The 18,268-nt window shown below is 44.0% G+C and overlaps 1 protein-coding gene across 4 annotated transcripts in view; it reads right to left on the bottom strand.

Annotated features, from left to right (window-relative positions):
- WDR62 (WD repeat domain 62) overlaps nt 1–18,268 on the bottom strand; it is a 94,337-nt gene that overhangs the window by 47,185 nt on the left and 28,884 nt on the right. The window lies entirely within an intron of this gene.

Below are 18,268 nucleotides of genomic sequence, written 5' to 3'. Positions count from 1 at the left end.
ATCTAACTTTGACAAACTGCCCCCTCCCAAAATGCCTGGAAAGGTGTGTAGTCCTCTCCATTCCAGAGCACATCGTCTCAAAGAGCAGAGGTTAACCGCTTTCACCACTTTAACCTCTCACGAGTGCTCAGGGCAGCCTTAGTACCTGTTCAGACACCTGGCAGTTCACAGCCCCAGAGCAGTTCCTCCACCTCACGTAGCTGGCAAGTCATTCTTCAGCAGAACCTGCAGCAGTTCCCAAACAATGGAGCTGAGAGTTCATGAGTACTCTGGGTGTGCTTTGTTTTAGCAAAGTAACTTGGTGTAGCAAAATAAAAGGAATGGAGACAAGGAATGGTCATTGACCCACCTATTCCACGCTTTCTCCAATTTCGTTATGGCTGCCAAGCCCTCAGGAGACTCAAAGTACCTATTCCTTTCTATTCAGGTCGGCTTTAATCTTTGTTAAAATAATAAAAATAATTACAATGGAAAATTAACTGCATACAAGAGCATACAGTCATCTATCCACCCTACCCCCCTTTTTCTGCAGCTATAAGACTCCATTCAGCATTTCAGAGACAAGAGAGGTGCAAAGGACACAAGGGAAAGAGAGTACTGATCTTCCTAGCTTCCAACTGTGGATGCAGACCATGTAAAGCGCTTTAAACATGCACTTCCATAACGGTCACGTCACCTCTTCCCAAACTGAACCTGTCGAAACAAATTCAAGTTCAAGATATCTTTGTCTGGAAAGAACTTTTTCAATGCTAGTGCCAACAAGAAAACTGAGACCAGCTCCAAAAGCGCTTGATCTGGGACCTAAACCAATACCCACCATGATACGCACTAGCTGTTCAGAAGGTCAACATTGCTAGCAACCTTGTTTCAGCACTAACTCCACTACCTTTTCTGCAGCTGCACACACAGCTTGATGACATCACCTTTTCATGCAGTAGTACAGTCTGATTTCCAAGACATTTATAGAAGCTGTTCACTGCCGTATAGGTTACTGTTGTACAAACCATCTATCCAGCCAGCTAAGATCAAGTGTCCTGCTTGTTTGTACACTGGCTCCTGAAGAGGCCGTTGACAATTGCGTGCATATTTAAAGGTTTATTCCTAGGCCTACGACGTCACCCACAACCTTCAAGTAACAGCTTCCTGGTGCAAGCGGCTTTTAAAGACAAAATGGCTGTGGAATCTCTCCCAGGTCTCCTCTTCCTCATGGAGCAAGCACTCAGACAACCTCAGCAATTACAAAGGCCAGAACTGACTATCACAGCTATGTCAAAGGTTTTTGCAGCATCAGGGAGGCTACTTGGATCAGCAAATAAGAAAACAGGGAAAGGTTCCTGGAAGAGTTTTCTAAACCTCCTTGAAGGCACAAACCCTATCTTACACATGCACAACCATGCACCACATACGCAGATAAAAAGCTGGTGTTACTTCAAAGGAGGAAAGGAGGAGGGAGATGTCTGAACAGTTCCTACTGGCTCCAGCAGAAAATATATATATATTATATATATAAAAATATATATTTTTTTATATATGTATATATAAATAAAAGAAGCAATTTCCATAAGCTAAATATAGAAGAGGAATTGGCGTCAGTATCGCATTTACATGAAGTATCTGACTCACTAAGCAGCAGTGGATCACTCCGTGCCCTTTCCTCCCCATTACTGCTGTCTCTCCTCCTCACAGTTCCATTCCTATTCTTCCCCAAATCCTACTTTGTCAACATTTTACTCTTTCCTCATTGCCCCCTTGTTTCCCTGCACATCCTGCTAGTCACAGCTGCCTTCCCCCATCCTTCTTCAGCAAGCTAGTGTTAAAAAGATCTCTGCAGAAGTCAGTTTTCTTCCTTCCTTTCTCTGCAGGACACCCACCTCTCCAAGGGGATCAGGAAAATCAGAAGTCAATGACAGTATTCCTTTCCCAAGTAATTCATCAACCCACTGTTGCCATATCTTGCAGGACACAGAACTGGAGCTGGAGTTCAAGGGTCAAGTCCTTCTCTCCCAAAAGCATATAGCCTATGCTGTAAAGAGAATGCTGTGTGGAGGAAAAACTCCATGAAGTTGACAAAACAAATTCTGGCCTTCCCCACAAGTAGCCTCTTTCCACAATGCTGCAGGAATAAATGAAAAGAGCAAACAATCCCATTCCTTCAAAATGGGTCTGTTTCTCAATTTCTGGCTCAGCCTCTGTTCTCTTCCCTAAAGTTATTCAAATGAGACTGCAACAGCTTCCTACGCACAAAATGCATGAAAAAGAAAACAGGCATTGATAAGAACAAAATCTTATTTTTTTTTCTTTCTTTTTTTTTTTTTTTTTTTTTTTTTTTACACTGCACTGGTTGCCAAAGGAAGCTTGATCAGAGTGAAGCAGTATCTACAAAAGCTGGTGTTAATTTTCTATGTGGCAACTCTTTCTGCCAAAAAGCTGCTTTAATTCACAGCCAGTACTGGGTGCGGGTTAACAGTGATGAGAGAGGATGTGCACACTGGCTATGTAACTGAATAGGTATTTTCATTCAGGCTATATTAATTAAATGCGTTCTGAGAAGAAAGGCGTATCTGTTGAAAGGTTAAGATCTGGGTATCACTGCTTGAGAATAAAAGCCCTCAGAACTCCCTGCACCAAACCACGACCAAGAAGGCTGGAAGAGTGGAAATCAGATGCAGAGAAATTCATACTTCAGGAACACACACACACTAATGGAAAGACGAACAAAAAATCCACTGTAAAAAAGAAAACGATTAACAAATCAAGTGTCTCTAGGCTAACAGAGTAGAAACTTCTGGTTGCCAACCAGGAACACACTTGTTCTGCTTAAAAGGTTGGGTGGCACCCCAAACCTGCAGGACTGGGAGCAAAAGTACAGAACAAAACAGGCTCTGCTCCAAAAAAAACACAAATGGCAGCACAAGATCAAACTTAAGTCCAGTACCTTGCCCCTAATAGTGGAGGAATGCACAGACCTAGGGAAAAACATAGCAGATTGTAAAGACGATTTTTAGACTACTCCTTCAGCCTCCAGAAACTTAACTTTCAGAGCTATCTTAAGGCAGTGGGAGAAAGATTTCTGGTTTTAACCTGTCTACCAGCATCAGCAGAGCCTCATCCAAACTGAGCTTTAGCCAGCTAGTTCCCACCTGCATAGTAGTGCCTTAAGCATTTAGATCAACCTGCAGAAATTTAGAGTTTTGCACCTTTAGACTTCTCCTTTTCAGAATCCCCGAGAGAAACTGAAGAAGTTACTGGGGGGGGCTGCAAAACAGTAATGGATCCAAAACAGCAGTGGGCTCAGCATGTCTTCCCCTGCCATAGAGCCACCACAGGGCATTTCCCTCCATAGCTCTTCCATGCCTAAAAGTAGCAGGAAATCTGAGGGAAATCTGGTTGAACTAATCCACATGAAGAGGAAAAGCCACACAGGAAATTCAGTCTGCAAGGCAAAGCAGAACTGTCAAGAAGGATTTGTAAGGATAACCCTCAAAGGGACAAGGGCAGCCTCTGCTTCTCCACCACTCAGCCTGTGCTGGACTCACATCATTCATTACTGATAGGCCAGACAAGTCTGGTATGAGGGAACACAAGATGAAGGAGCCTAATAGCCTCTCTTTGTCCAGCATCATTTGCTTTGCATAACCATAGGATAGTGCTCTGATTACTGTCCTCAGCTGAGGCAGGGTAATGCTAGACACAGCTCACTTCCCAGTCATCCTTCAGTGCACCAAGATAAAAGAACAAAGAATGCAAGAGAACAACTTCTGCTACATTGCAACATCAAATACTACAGCCTCAAAATGCTCCCCCACAAAAATCAGGGCCTGTATGATCTGATGTCCTGCACAGAAATAGGCAACTACTTCGCTCACCACCTGGCGAGGATGCTGTCACCTCACCGCCTTCTGTCAACAGGGGCCACGTCAGCCTACGTGCACAGGCTGTGCTGCAGAGAAGGGGACAGAGCTTAGTTCTCCTGCCTCTCTCACAGTGCCAGCGCTAATTCATGCTGTACACGGCTAGCAGCTTAGGCTATCTCAAGGTTTGGTTTTAAGGTACAGAGCAGCAGGAAGAAGAGTTTTAAGACTGGCACTCTTTAATTGTTCAAGCCTAAGTGCAGGATGATGGTTCAGGAAAACAAAGTCATGTCTGTCACCCCACAAGATGGGTGCAGGGACAAGAAACATTCTAGGCCTGCCACTAAGTGACGTATACCAGCAGCTGTGCTGGGGACAGAGAGGATGTCCACAGAGCAGGAGGCACCCACCGTGGGGGGGCCGGGTCACTGTTATAAAAGATGTGGACAAGAAATGCATGCATAGAAAACAGGAGAAACAGGCTCAGAAGGAAAACCACGAAGTATAAAGCAGCTTACGAACTGGGAATCATTGCAGCTGCAAGAAAGTTGAAAATGACTCCAACTGTTATGGCTCATGGCTGCCTAGTCACCAGTGATTCAACAGGAACTTACCTTCAGAACATCCCAATTCCTTTCAATGCTCCGCAAGCAAGAGAGGAAGAAAAACCTCATAGATGAGATCCATGCTGCTTAGGAAACCGGACAAAACCCTCTCCTAGAGTGACTGAGGAGAGGCCATTTCCTCTGCCTTGTGGAACAGCCTGTCCCCTCTGGCCTATGGCAAAGAACAACACAGCCAGGCACACACCAGCAGCTACACATACATGTGGATTGTACATCAGTCTGCATGTCTGACAAGGCTTCACATGACATAACACACAGATGACAAATGCACGCACACCAAAACACATACCCACACACATGCATACATACACACACAAAGCTCATGACTAATACACACAGAATCTCCACTGCTCTCTACCAGACCGCTCACTTCCCTTCAGGCAGGCGAGCAATGCCAGCAATACACCTACATGAAGTTTTAAATCAACTGGGCTAGGCGCAGGAGTTGCAGAACTGTGTTTTATTTCAGCACTCTTGACGAACACCCACTGAACACTACAAATCAGCAGCCCTGAGGGCTGGAGCAATGAGCAGCTGATGATAGGAAGGCTGGGGAATAAAAAGGCTCACTGAGACAGCTCATGACACAAAACCATGCTGACCATCACTTAGACAGGAGAGACTGAGAAGCAGTAGAAAATGGAGCCTTGAGCAGAACCTGACCGGTGCTACTAAGATGACTGAAATAAAGAACCAGAATGTGGCTGCATAGCTGGAGAGCTCTGAGACAGGGCAGGGAATGCAACTTTTTCCAGGATGGATGCTACAGAATCACAGCATATTGTGTTCTTAATTCTTGAGACGGGGCTCATCTCCATACACTGAGGGCTTCACCCAAAGTTACAGCTGCCACAGGCATCAACAAGCAGAAGAGAGCAACTCTCAGTCTTTACAGAACAGCCAAGGCACCTGCCTCAGGGATCTCCTGCTCCCCAGTTGTGCTCCACCCTGCCGCTTGCTAACAACAGCCAGTCCCTCCTCCATCAGCATCTGGCTGACAGATTTGTCCTCCACAGCACAAGTGAAAAATCAGAGGTGCCAAAACCCGTGTTTGGAGGAGGATGATGAACAGCAAGAAGTTGCTAATGATGTGGGCTCTGCAGACTCTATAATACAGTACTGCCTCAATAGTACAGCCTCAGCATCAGCATCATGCTGTGAGCTATACAGAGATTCTGAAAGGCCTCAGGCTTGTCAGATCTCCTCTGTCTAAACTCTTCTTGACCTGCTTTAGTTTTGTTTTACTTGGTTCAGCTGTGACAGCAATTTCTCTAACTGGACAGGTGTCCATGGCTAATTTGTTCTACCTCTGTTTTTGGGGTTGGTTTTGTTGTTTGTTTGTTTTTTCATGATATAGCTATAGTTTATATAAATAACAGTAAGAAGCAGTTACTTTATGTAGAATGAGATATTTACAACCAATACAGTGATGCAGTGGAGAGAAACACAGGTGCACCACGATAGCAGAGGCCTTGGTAAGTGGACAGATAAGGCACTGCACAGAGGAGCAGAGGCACAGGCTGATAAGAGGTGAGGCACATGCTTGGCAGCAGGAACCCCCCCAGCTGTGACCAAATCACAGACAGTTAAAGAAATGGAGACATGGGAGCTGCACAAAACTGGAATAACAAAGAAATCAAGGAAGTAAGTAACATGCATAAAAGACACCATAAAAAATGAATTCAGAAGTAACACGAAGCCGCAGACAAACTAAGAGTGAGAATAGTGTAAGCGTGTTAACAAATATATCAAAAAAAACCACCCCAAGTGGATACTGGAGTGAGGAAGAAGCCATCAGCAACATCCACATCAAAATCCTTCCAGTGAAGAGCTACAAAGGCCGGAGATTTACGGTCTTACCCTCTAGCTACTGACTTTGAAGATCCAGAGAAGCCACACAAGGATGAGCATAACACCATGAAAGAAGGATAGAAATGAAGAAATACATTACACTTTTAGTTGTGTTATCACCATTACTGACACTTTCTGAATAGAAGTATTCTAATGCACTATTATTCTTTTTTTCTATAATAATCAATAACAATTAGTAGTAGACTAATAATTCTTGAATTAGTGTTATGATTTCAATTACAGTAACAATACATTCCTGCTTTTATTTGCACACACTTCTTTTATATATATATATACATGGGGTACAACTTTGCTCATAAACATTGAAAGCATAATTAAGTCCAAAGGGAGCGTCTAGGAGAAGAAAGAAAATGCACCTATCTAGGGGAAAGGGAAACAATGAAAGACGAGTTAAAAAAAAAAAACAAGAAGAAGAAAAGGTGGGTTTTTCTTTTTTTGCTTGTTTAAAAAAAATAAAAAACATTCAGAGGAAAAGGAAAAGGCAAGAACCATACAGGTAAGGAAACTCAACATCTACAAGAAAATTACTGCAGAATCATCAAATTTGCCATCAGGCCCTGAGTAAATTCAGCTCTCCAGCCCAACTGTACATCAAGGAAGGATGAAAGCTCTCTCTGAAGGCATCCTCCCTCCTGGGGGGGAGCAGCTCCTGCACAGCCCCAGCTAGGCTGAAATGTGAACCCCTGGCTCCTCACATCAGGTATGTGCTGACCTGTCAGCAAGAGTAGCTCCTGCCACACCACCAAGCCTTGAAAGCTGAAGAAGTTTCTTCTTTTGAACTCAATCCCCAGAGGAAAGCTATATCCCACGTGTAAGCAATAGGCCAACATCTGTTTCTAGCAGCAAATGCAGCCAGAAGACTCCCTCATCATGCCAGAGCAGCTCCCAGGCACCAGGGAGAAGGCTCTATGCAAACTCATTATGTGGGGCAAATGAACAGGACAGCTTATGGCAGGGGTCTCAGGGCTTCAGTTCTCTTACCACTACCAATCAGCATAGTCAGTAACAGTGGCATCAATCACGAGAGCAAACAAGCAATAATACAGTTTTTACCTATGCCCCGTTTCTATCTGATTAACCTCAGGAGGAAAAGCCAGGAGCAGAGGTGCCCTACAGCCCCTCCTGGCAAGGATGTTGGGGTGGGCCCGGGGTGCCCCACTGCCCTGTGTTGCCTGCCTGCCTGCCTTCCTAATCAGGCAGCAGGAGCTCCAGCACGGCAGAGAAACTGGAGCAGCTTTTCCTCCTGAATGCTTCAGTAAGCACAATTCCTGCAGTATCTACACAGAAGTACCAGAGACAAATAGCATTCCTGCTGCTTCAAAAGCGTGCTGTTAAGGAATTGCCCGCTCCCAGGGGCCTGTTGGTTTCATCTCATCTCGGCACTGGCTGAGCTCAGGGCTGCCTCAGTCTACAGGCTGCCAGGGACTGCAAAACGGCACCAAAGCCTCCTGCCAGCCCAGCCTGCCCCAAAGCTCAGCATTGCAGCCAGCTCTACCCAGCACGGCTGCTGAGCAGGAACAGTTCTGATGTGCTCTGCTTGGCAACATTCAGTTCTACCCACACTGTCTTTTTGGGGGTCTTTGGACAGCTGTAGCTTTAATGAAAAATGAACATTTGCCTCTGCATTGTCTACAATGAGATAAGGTAGAGCATTTTAACTGCACTTTTTTTTTTTTTTTTTTTCCTTACAGAATAGCTAACAAGCATCAGTTAACACCAGATCTGAAAGGACAGCTATCCTGGAAGGAGAAGCAACCACAATAACACAGGCCTACTCTCTCATCCCTCTGTTGTCACAGAGAAATGTGGTGAGGTTGGAGTCCAAGAAGCACCGGGTCAGCCCTGTCAGGGCAAACACGTGATGCTGAGGACAGGCAGAGGCTGATGCCAGTCTCTAGCTGCCAGCTGGAGGCACTTAGGTACATACCCAGAGCAGGATGGTGCCCACAGGCAAAGCTGCCAGTGCTGGCATGCCAAGTCCTATGCCCAAGCTTCAGCAACACTCACTGCACACTTGGGCATGCTTACAACAAACAGAATGCACTGCTTCTTGGCACTTCTTAGCCTAACAGAATGCTGCCTCACCTTTAGCCTGTTGCCTCGCTGACACTGAGGGAAACCTGAGACCATCCCCAAGTGCCAGGTCTTCCAGGAAGAAGAAATCCAGCGTCTCCCCCTCATTCATACCTGGCAATGGGGTACACACTTTGGATCGTATGTACTCCTTTCAAGTTGAACTCTGGGATTTGTGTGAAGGTTGCCAGGAGACACAGTGCTTGTTTTGAGATTCTTACAGAGGGTGGAGCCCAGCTGAGGCAGTTGGTATCTCATTTTCAACCCAGACTTTGCTTTCGGTCCCCACTTCCCCCCCTCACTCTTATGCAAGCTCGGGACTTGGCTCCCAAGCAAGTCCCACTGCAGCACCAAGATGCTGGTTGCTGGAGGCATGGCTGCTGCAGGGGCATGGCAGGACGGGAAGGAGGCAGGCTGCGACCTGCAGACTCCCACTCTCTGCCAGCCCCTTCCTTTCTCAGGCGATGGGCAAGCCCAAGGGGGCTGCAGGGCATCAAGATGAGGAAGGCCTTGTATTCCACAACAACCAAACAGCCATTCCTCCTCCCTGTTCCATGGACATGCAACACATTTCCAAACCTGTCAGGGCTGCCCACTTGCAGAGCTCTAGTAGAGCATTCAGCGCTGTTATTAAACAAAACAGACGTGCTTGTTCTCTCGCTCCAACTTCTTTGTGCATAAACTGCGACTGACCCTCACCACAGGAGGTTTTCTTCTTCTTTTGCCCTTTTCTTTTTTCTTTTTATATAGTGACTTCCCTTTAGCTCACATACTGGTTAATGAGGTCAAAGCACAGAGTAACAAACCAGCCATCTAATAGGGATTACTTCCCAGCTTTCTTCACAGTTTAAAAATCAAATGTCATTGGCACATTTAGGTAGATAGTGCAAGAGTGAGGACAATGAACGCTTCTGTCAATAAGCAATAATTTTACCTGAAGTCAGGTAAAACCAGTGTAGTCCTTTCAACAGTCTCTGTTGTAGCTACTCTAAAAGGCATGATAATGCTCTTGTGTTGAGGGAAATGGAATATTTACTCTGGACCTAAGATGGATGCAGGAACAAGTGCATATTATACAGTTTTCCTTAACATGGTATGTCAGGCAACCCAAACAGCAGCAAACTCACAGGACTCCTCCAAGCCTCCCTACTTATCCCCTGCTTGCAGCCTCTGGAATCCAGCACAGGAAAGCTTCAAGGGCAGTTAAGTGTTTTTCTCTGTCACAAGAATTTTCATTGTAATCTTGCACAGATAAAAGTGTTTCCATTTCCCTCCTCTCACTTTCTTCATCACTAACATTTTTGGCAGCAGCAAGAATCCACTTTCTAACAAACTTTCTCCAGGATTCGGCTAACAGCTGTGGTCTCCCTGACATGCACCATGCAGGCAGCACCTGGACCTGCTCCACCATATCCTCAACCTTGTTGTCAGTTAAGCTTTGTAATTGACACAGCTGTGTGCCACACTTTGGAACTGAAGGGTCAAAGACACCTCCTTCTGCAAAACAGCTTTGTGAACATTTCTTCCACTACAGCCCCACAGTGCTCTTCCCTGCCAAGAACGAGGCTTACTTAGCTCTGGGAACAGGTACAGAGTGCACACAAAGGCATGGAGTTGGCATTCTTTGCCTTAATCACAACCCTGGCTTTCTGTACACGCATATACTGAAACACCACCTGAGCTCACATCACCCATGTGGAACCAGTACAGCACAGGGGCTCTGAAGAAGGTGCACAACATGATTTGTGGACTTCACTGCCTTGAGAGCTGGCTAGTGTCTGATGTTGGAAGAAGTGCATCCGAACTAGCTGGAGTATAAAGGTTGTGGAAAACAGCACTTTTAGTTACCTGCTTACTACCTTGTTCCTATTATCTACAGCTCTCTGAAGGAGAGAAAAAAAACTGTTACTCCTTTAAGAAAAAGGTGCACAATGGGAGAAACAAATTCTCTACTATCTGGTTCCATGGAAGACTAAAACCAAAGTTTTCTCAATTCTACAATACGTTGCCTCTTCCCTATTGCAGACTGTTTCAGAAGAATCTTCCTGTCCTTCACACTGCCACTATCATCCCAAATACATTTTCCTGCCCATAATTTTCAAGGCAGGAAGGAATAATATTTATGATCTCAGCTCAATGCAGGGCTGCCCACCAAGGGCAAGGAGGTGTTCTCCAGCAGTCTGCTTGGGGAAATGGTAGCTGCTCTTACATATTCACTCCCTGTTCAGAGTATTGCTGGTTAATTAATTTTGGCAAGTGTTTCACAAATGCTTCACTGCAACTGGACTATTCCCTTGAAAAATTCTACATTCAGTCTAAATGAGAAAAACTCACAGAAATGAAGGCTTGCATTTAGGATTTTGTTTGGGGTTGTTTCTGGAACCCCTGCTACCAAGGGTCACCAGATTTCAGCTACAGTTCTCTGAGCCTGCTGACAGGGGAGCATCACCTGCTAACAGCATGCTTCCTCCCACTGAAGGTGTTAGAAGAGGAAGCACAGATTACTGCTCCACACTTAGGGGGTTCTAACACCACACTGGGACGTAAGCAGCATGGACATAAGCTGCACTGAGCATAGCCACATGCTGCAACCCCCCCTTGCTGGCACCTAACAGAAAGGAAGAAGCAGGCAAGCACGGATGAGCACAGGCTCACCCAGACAGGATGGGAGCAGAGCTGACGTACAAAGGAAACACTTTGGGAGAAAAGGCTCATACTGCGTGACTGCTACATGACTGTGGAAAGACAGGGGATAAGCAGGCATGTTGGTACCTGGCGGCTGAAGGGAGGATGCCACCAGAACTACTGCTGCTGCCAAAACCCTGAATAGTAACTATAGGACAGTGTCACATTTCATCTCCGTTCGTCCTGGGGCTGTAACAGCTGGCCTTCTGATGCACAGGACAGAATAGTGATCCACCACCCAGTGGTAACTTGAAGGCTGGATTAGCATATGGCACTCTGGAGAACTACCCTTTCCCTGCAGTGGGTAATTACAATTGAGAAAGCATATTCATGTTTCATCATTGAGGGATCTGCTGTTAATGGAAGAGAGAGAAGGAAGGGGTTGGCTTCTTTTTGGACACTTTCAGAACACTAAAATCTTGTGTTGTGCTGTTCACTTTTGGCACAGAAAAAAAACCAAAACATTCCACTGGGTTGTAATGGCTCAACTCAAACCCAACTGCAGTCACAGCTCTTCAATTGAGATTGTTTTTAACAATCTAAATGAAGGGGATTTTCTTATCTTTCCCTCTGAGTCCACAAGCACAATTGCGCCAGCTGGAAAATCTCCCCAGATGGCATGTACGAGCACAGCATCCTCACAGAAAAAAATGCACTAACAATAGTCCAGATTCCTGAGAGGCAGGGAGAGGAAAGCAGCATAGCCCTCACAAGATGACTGCACCATTTTGAAAAGGACTAAAGCTGCCTCTGGAATGGCTAAATAAGCTGAAATATGCTTGAAATCACAAACGCTCATTTTAGGATAGTCTTCTATAATCTTTATAATATTGCAGATTCTCCTTTAGAAATAAACATACAAAGAAGGCTCAAATTCTTCAGAAGTCTGGGTGAAACAAAATTGAAGGAGCCAGCACCAGCAGAACTGCATTTATATACTTTATATACAGTTCAAGTACTGTAGTGTCCCTGTACCTATTCAAGCTGCACATGGGACAGAGTCCAACATTATTACCATTTACTGCTAACAAAAATGAGTGAAGAACTGTACCTGCACAGAGCTGCAGAGCTTTGCACAAACCACACATGTAAGAAGAGGTAACAAAAGATCTATAAAGTGAATTCTGCAGCTGACCAGTACTGTGGCAGCCAAGCAAAGTAATCAACTAGTTAAGAAAAATATGCCCTGAAGTAAGCAGTAATGCTTGTCACCTTAGGATTTCATTGTTCCGTGTAGCCTCCAAGTCTAACCTGGCCACGATGTTCCTAAGTCTTGAAGAGATTGCCATTCAGAAAATAATTTTGCCATGGTCATCGGTGGTCTACTAGATCTGCCTCTCACAATTCATTCCAGTATCACATTGTCCAAAACCTTTCACTTAACATAGGAAAGAAAGAAAGCAAGTATGGCAGCATCTTCATCATGCCTTGTAACATTATGCAATGTCTCTTAAATGTTATTCTATCATTGTGGGTTTTATGCAGCTTAGGGTAAAGGGAAATTCTTCTCAGTTGATAGATTACCACACAACATAATAAATTATCTATAGAACGATGGAAAATGATGACTAAAACATTCCAAGCGACTCCACATGTGCATGGCTGGAAACCACTTGTCTACTGGAATTGGAAAGATGTGTTTGGGAGCAAACCAACAACCACTTCTGGAGAAACAAAACAAAGTCCTCACTCTTCAGCTTCCAGTGGGAGTTACTGCTCAATTACGTGAGACAGCTCCACACGTGCTGAGCAGACTCCTGGACGGATTAAAACCGATTCACTCATTTCCTGCTGTGCTCCTCCCCTTCCTCCCACTGCTGTGACACAGACTGTTGTCACTGCCTGTTGGTGCAGGACCCAGCATTTACTTCCCTGGATCCACATGGAGAGGGTGCCAGGAGAGTTATGACTTAGAAGGGCTGACTGAATTCAAGAGGTTTCCACTCAGTATTGTGAATGCACTGGGGATGAGTGGAGGAAGAGAGAGATGAAATGAGAACGAGTGACTGGGGATCAATACTGCTGCAGCACAGGTTGGCAGACGAGAGAGCTGCAGCAGCATCCAACATAAATGGGATGGTAGCATTACAATAAAATTTGAGTTAGCCATGTACTTTTCCCATTCTGAACCCATCATAACAATAGTCACTTCTGAATATTAGCTCTCTTGTTTCAAAATACTCAAAGCAATAAGACTGAAGGAGAAGACCTTGTAGCAAATAGTAACAGGAGAAGAAACAATATCTTCATTTAAGTTTGATCATATGACTCCTTTATCACCCTCCCTTAGCATGTGCAAACAAGGATGTTACAGTATTAAATGTTTGCAGTATAAGGGAGTGTCCAACTCACTTGTTCAGCAGATGTACTGCACATGCACAGAGCTAGCCAGGGGCTGCATCTGTACTGGCAACAGCCAATTCTGAGAGAAACCCAAAGCTACTCAGTTTACTGTCTCAGTGGAGTCTGTGGATTAAACTCACACCTGATTTTAGATCTGTAGCATGTAAAAAGTCATCCACAAGAGCTGAAGGCTGAGTCTCAACAACTCATTCCAGGTACTCTGCATCAAATACAGATTTCCCCAGTGAGGAAGACTCATATGACTAACATGAAAAATCCCTGACTCGTATCAGAATAGCTGGGAATTGATAATCAGGGCTGGACAGAGGCCTAAGCTGATGAGAATGTAAGAGCGTTAAGTGTTTAAAAGACTGTATACTGAACAGCGCAAAGCACTACTTTTCTGCATCAACAGAGGAAAAGCATGGGCTGTTCTCCCCAGCAGACAGGTACCTCACATGAGGACAAGGTTCTCAACCAGCTCACACGATCTGGGCCAAGGAAAGAGGAACAAAGAGAAGTGAAATAAATCAGCCCCACCAGCCTACAAGGATCAAAAAAATAACAAAAACCACACCCACATTCACCTCCCCCTCACCAAAAAAACCCTAAAACACAGATAAGCTGATTCAAGCTATCTGAGCAGCTGGTGTGGAATTTAAATGGTAGACATTTTTCCTCTGCAAGAATTTCTCTTTTTTTTTTTTTTTCTCCCCTTTTTTAATGTTAGTCATCAGTAACCTCAGAGGATTTTCTTAGCTCTGTTGCCATTCTTGTTTCTAGGAAACAGAACCTCAACTAGCTACTGGGAAGAAAAAAAAAAAAGAAAGGTGAAATAAACCAAAATGAAAGAAGAACAGGGGAAAAGGAATTGGAAAAAAACTGGAGAAAAGAAAAAAAGACAAAGCACCAGGCCTGCTATAAGAAATAACTGATTTCTGCTTGTTCCTCCAAGGAAGACAACTTCATCACTGCGTAACATTAACAGTGATCAAATCAGGCAGTGCTGGGTTTATATCATTCGTCAGCAGGAGAAAAGGCAAGCATAGATGGCAGATATAAGACTTTCGGAGAAGGAGGGGGATAGTTTTCTCTCCTATGTTGTCTTGTCTCCCAAGACAACAGCCTTATATGAAAGCAGTGGCCTAAAATATCTAGAGCACTCTGTGCCTTTGGCCTTCTTGGCAGACGTGAAGAAAAAAAGCCTCCTTTAACACAAGTATCACTTTAAAACAATACCAGGGCAGCAAAGCAGCCACTGGAGAAGTGATAGCCTCATTAGAGTCAAAGAAGAGAAAGGATAAAAAGTTCAAAAGCCAGTGAGAAGGAAACAAAATAATAATGCAGCATTCAGCCCATAGGCACCATTATGGAGTTGGAATGAGCTTGTGTTGTATTGCTTCTTTCAGGAGAATCAGAATCACCAGAAAAGAGAAAATCCAGAAAAGCAATCATTTAATAAACAATAATACTTTAGACAAAAATAAGAGACCAGAGTAAGATTCTGCTCAGAGAAAGCCTAAACTTCTAAGGTGCAAGTTCTCATTCAAACAAACATTCATGTGCCTGGTTTGGATGAAGTCAGGATGCCTGTGGCAACTGTTTTGATCTCAACCAAATTCATCTAGGTGTGTTGAAAGTGTTCTTAGGAAAACAGAGTTGTTATGTAATTTAGCTTTCAGGGGTACTACAAACTGGAGAAGCAAAACTTCTGCATGTCAGGATTGCAAAACTTCAGTAGATGAGTAGAGAGCTGAGGAAATCACTGGAGTACCTTGAGTGCCACTGAAGGATGACCAAGTTGCATGGACAGGTCATGAACTTTACCCAGTCTGTAAAATCAGCCACATGTAAGAAGCTTCCCTGTCCAGTACATTCAAATAGGAACAAAAATAAATACAGTCAATGAACTAGTAACACCAGGATTCTTGCAAGTTAACCAGGTGAGATCAATTCACTAGAAATAAGAATAGAAGGGAAAGACAAATACTAACAAACTGAATTTGCATCACTTTATAATAAGGTCTGCACACATACCTCCCTCATGTTCTGACTTCTTAACAAATGCTATATTAAACCAGCACAAACGGATAGTTTTGAGCACAGCAAATCACACTGGCATCACAAGACAGGATAGCTATGGCACAAAAGCAGCAAGTCATGTAAGTCATTACATTGTTACAAAACATCTGGCATATTGCCTGGGCCATGAGATGATACCACCACCAAATGTGAACAAGAATTCCCCTGTAAAGTTCTAAGGAACCACTTAGGCTTTTAATTATCCAAAGGAATCCCCAGGTGCCCTCATGCTTGATTACATTCATGTTTGGCATGTACAAGCTCATCAGAGGAGGTCACTGTTAATAGAACTCACCTATCTTTAGCAATCCAAGAGTCCAAAACATTTCAGTTTAGTGCACTTGTTTTCTTCTTTCCCTCTCCTCCTTCTCCTCAATTGAGAATATATTCAGTGTCAGAAAAAAAATGCAGAAGAGGCAACACACACTGTAATCCACCTGCCTGTCTCTGAAGAGTTCAAGCATAAAGGACGCTGTCAAGTGCACATGCAGATCGTACACTTTCATTTAACAAAAAATACAATAGTTTTAAGATAGGAGGAAAAAACCCACGTTCCATGATAACAGAACGGCCTTGTAAGACTCAGCTAGAGTCTCAACACACTGCAGAAACCCAAGGAGTCAAACTGTGATTTGTTCACCTGCATTTACCTTCAGGACTCTCAGAAGTCCATGTGAGGTTCCTTTGGAAGCTCTTTTGCTTTAATATTGATACAGCTCAAATGATGACATGGCTCTGAACCACAGCTAACAAATGCTAACAAGGAATAGAAACACTGCTGCCAAAGGTTCCTGACAGAAGTGGGAATATACTGGGGAGAAGGAAATATAGCAGACAGGATAGCCTGTGGGCACTGCAACTCAGAAGTTCCTCTGTCCAGATGCAGCTTAGACTGCATCCTCACCATCTTTGGATCTTGAAAGGCCTAGGTATAACAATCAAAATGGCCTCTTCATAGGTAGGACTACTGACTGATGTCACTGCAAGGGCACTTAGTTGTCTTTGAAAGGTCATGGGGACTGGGAGAGATTCCTGAACAATGCAAGAAGGAAAATATCATTTTCATCTTCAAGAATTGCAAACAAGATGTCAGGAATTACAGGCTGGTCAGCCTCATCTCAATCTCTGAGAATGTGACAGAGCAACTAATCTTGGAAATGATTCCCAAGGAAACATGCAAAACAAGAAGATGATAAAGTAGTTAATATAGATTTATGAAGGGGAAATCATGCTTAACTAACATAACCTTCCACAATGAGGTGACTAACTTGGCATATAAGTGGGGAGCAGTGGATGTTGTTTACCTTGACTTTAATAAGGCCTTTGGCATTGTCTCCCATAGTATTAGACAAAGTACAGGTTAGGTAAGTGCACAGCAAAATAGATTGAAAACTGGGTAAATGTCCAGGCCCATAGGGTTGTGATCAGCAACACCAAGTCTGGTTGGAGGCAAGTCAGTAGTGATACACCCCAGGAGTTGATAAAGAGGCCGTTACTGTTTTATCTCCATATTAATGAGCTGGACAACAAGGAAGAGTGCATGCTTAGAAAGTTCACAGGTGATACAAAACCAGGAGGAGAGGCTGACACGCCAGAGTGCTGTTCCATCATTCCAAGCAACCTGGACAAGCTGGAGAATTGGGCCAGCAGGAACATAATGAAGTTCAACAAATGGAAATACCAAGTCCTGCACCAAGAGAAGAATAATCCCATGCAACCAGTACATGATGGAGATTTATGGGCTGCAAAGCAGTTCTAAGACAACAACTATTGGGTCCTAGTGAACAGTGTGACCATAAGCCAGCACCATACCCCTGTGATGAAAAAGGCCAATATTCTTCTGGGATGCACTAGGAAAAACACTGCAAACAACTCAAGGGAGTTTGTCCTGTCCTCGGGAGTACATCCAGTCCTGTACTCTCCCATACAAGAAAAATACAGACTACTGGAACAAGTCCAGTATACACTCGCAGAGGTAACTGAGAAGTTGGAGCATCTTTTATATGAGGAGAGGCTGTTTAGTCTGGAGAATACTCAGGAGAATTTTATCAATGTGCATGAACACTACATGGAAGGGAAGGAAGAAGAGGGAACCAGACTCAGTGGTGCCCAGTGAAGGAACAAGAGACAATGGACAGAAATGAAAATAGATTAAGTTTTATCTGAACAAGAACAGAAAAAAAGATCCACTGTGGAAGTAAGCAAACATTGGCGACATGCTGCCCAGAAAGGTTGTGGTGGAGATATTCAAAAGCTGCCTGGAGATGGTGCTGGACAGTCTGCTCTAGCTGACCCTGCTTCAGGAAGTAATTTCACATTGATGTTGTGATTCTGTGAACCAGGGTATGGGCAAGAAAGGGCAGAAATTTCCAGCCAGTTTTATTGACCCCATGTCTTATTTCAGCGAGAAATACAGTATCCTTTGATGTTGTTAGCCTGTTTCTTGGGTGCTTATAAACACCATCCATAATTCTCATGTAAGTTCTTTTCTTCTAATTCCACCTTTTACATGTGGAGAGCATGCCTATGCAATGCCACTAGAAGATACCACCCTCCCAGTTCTCCTATAGCTTGCTGACTAGCAGAATAATCTAGCTTCGAAGAACAGCCAAGCTTATGTGGCCTTCAACAATCCAATTTAGAGACAGATAAAGTATCTCCACATAACACCACATTGGGCAGTGAAGACTTTTTCTGAAGAGTCATTCTTCTGTCTTTGCAATTTATTTTGACTAC

This window comes from Gallus gallus, chromosome 5 (genome assembly GCF_016699485.2).
Source record: "Gallus gallus isolate bGalGal1 chromosome 5, bGalGal1.mat.broiler.GRCg7b, whole genome shotgun sequence".
Lineage (NCBI taxonomy): Eukaryota > Metazoa > Chordata > Aves > Galliformes > Phasianidae > Gallus > Gallus gallus.
The sequence above is the reverse complement of the archived record's forward strand: the minus strand, read 5'-3'. Positions and strand labels throughout refer to the sequence as shown.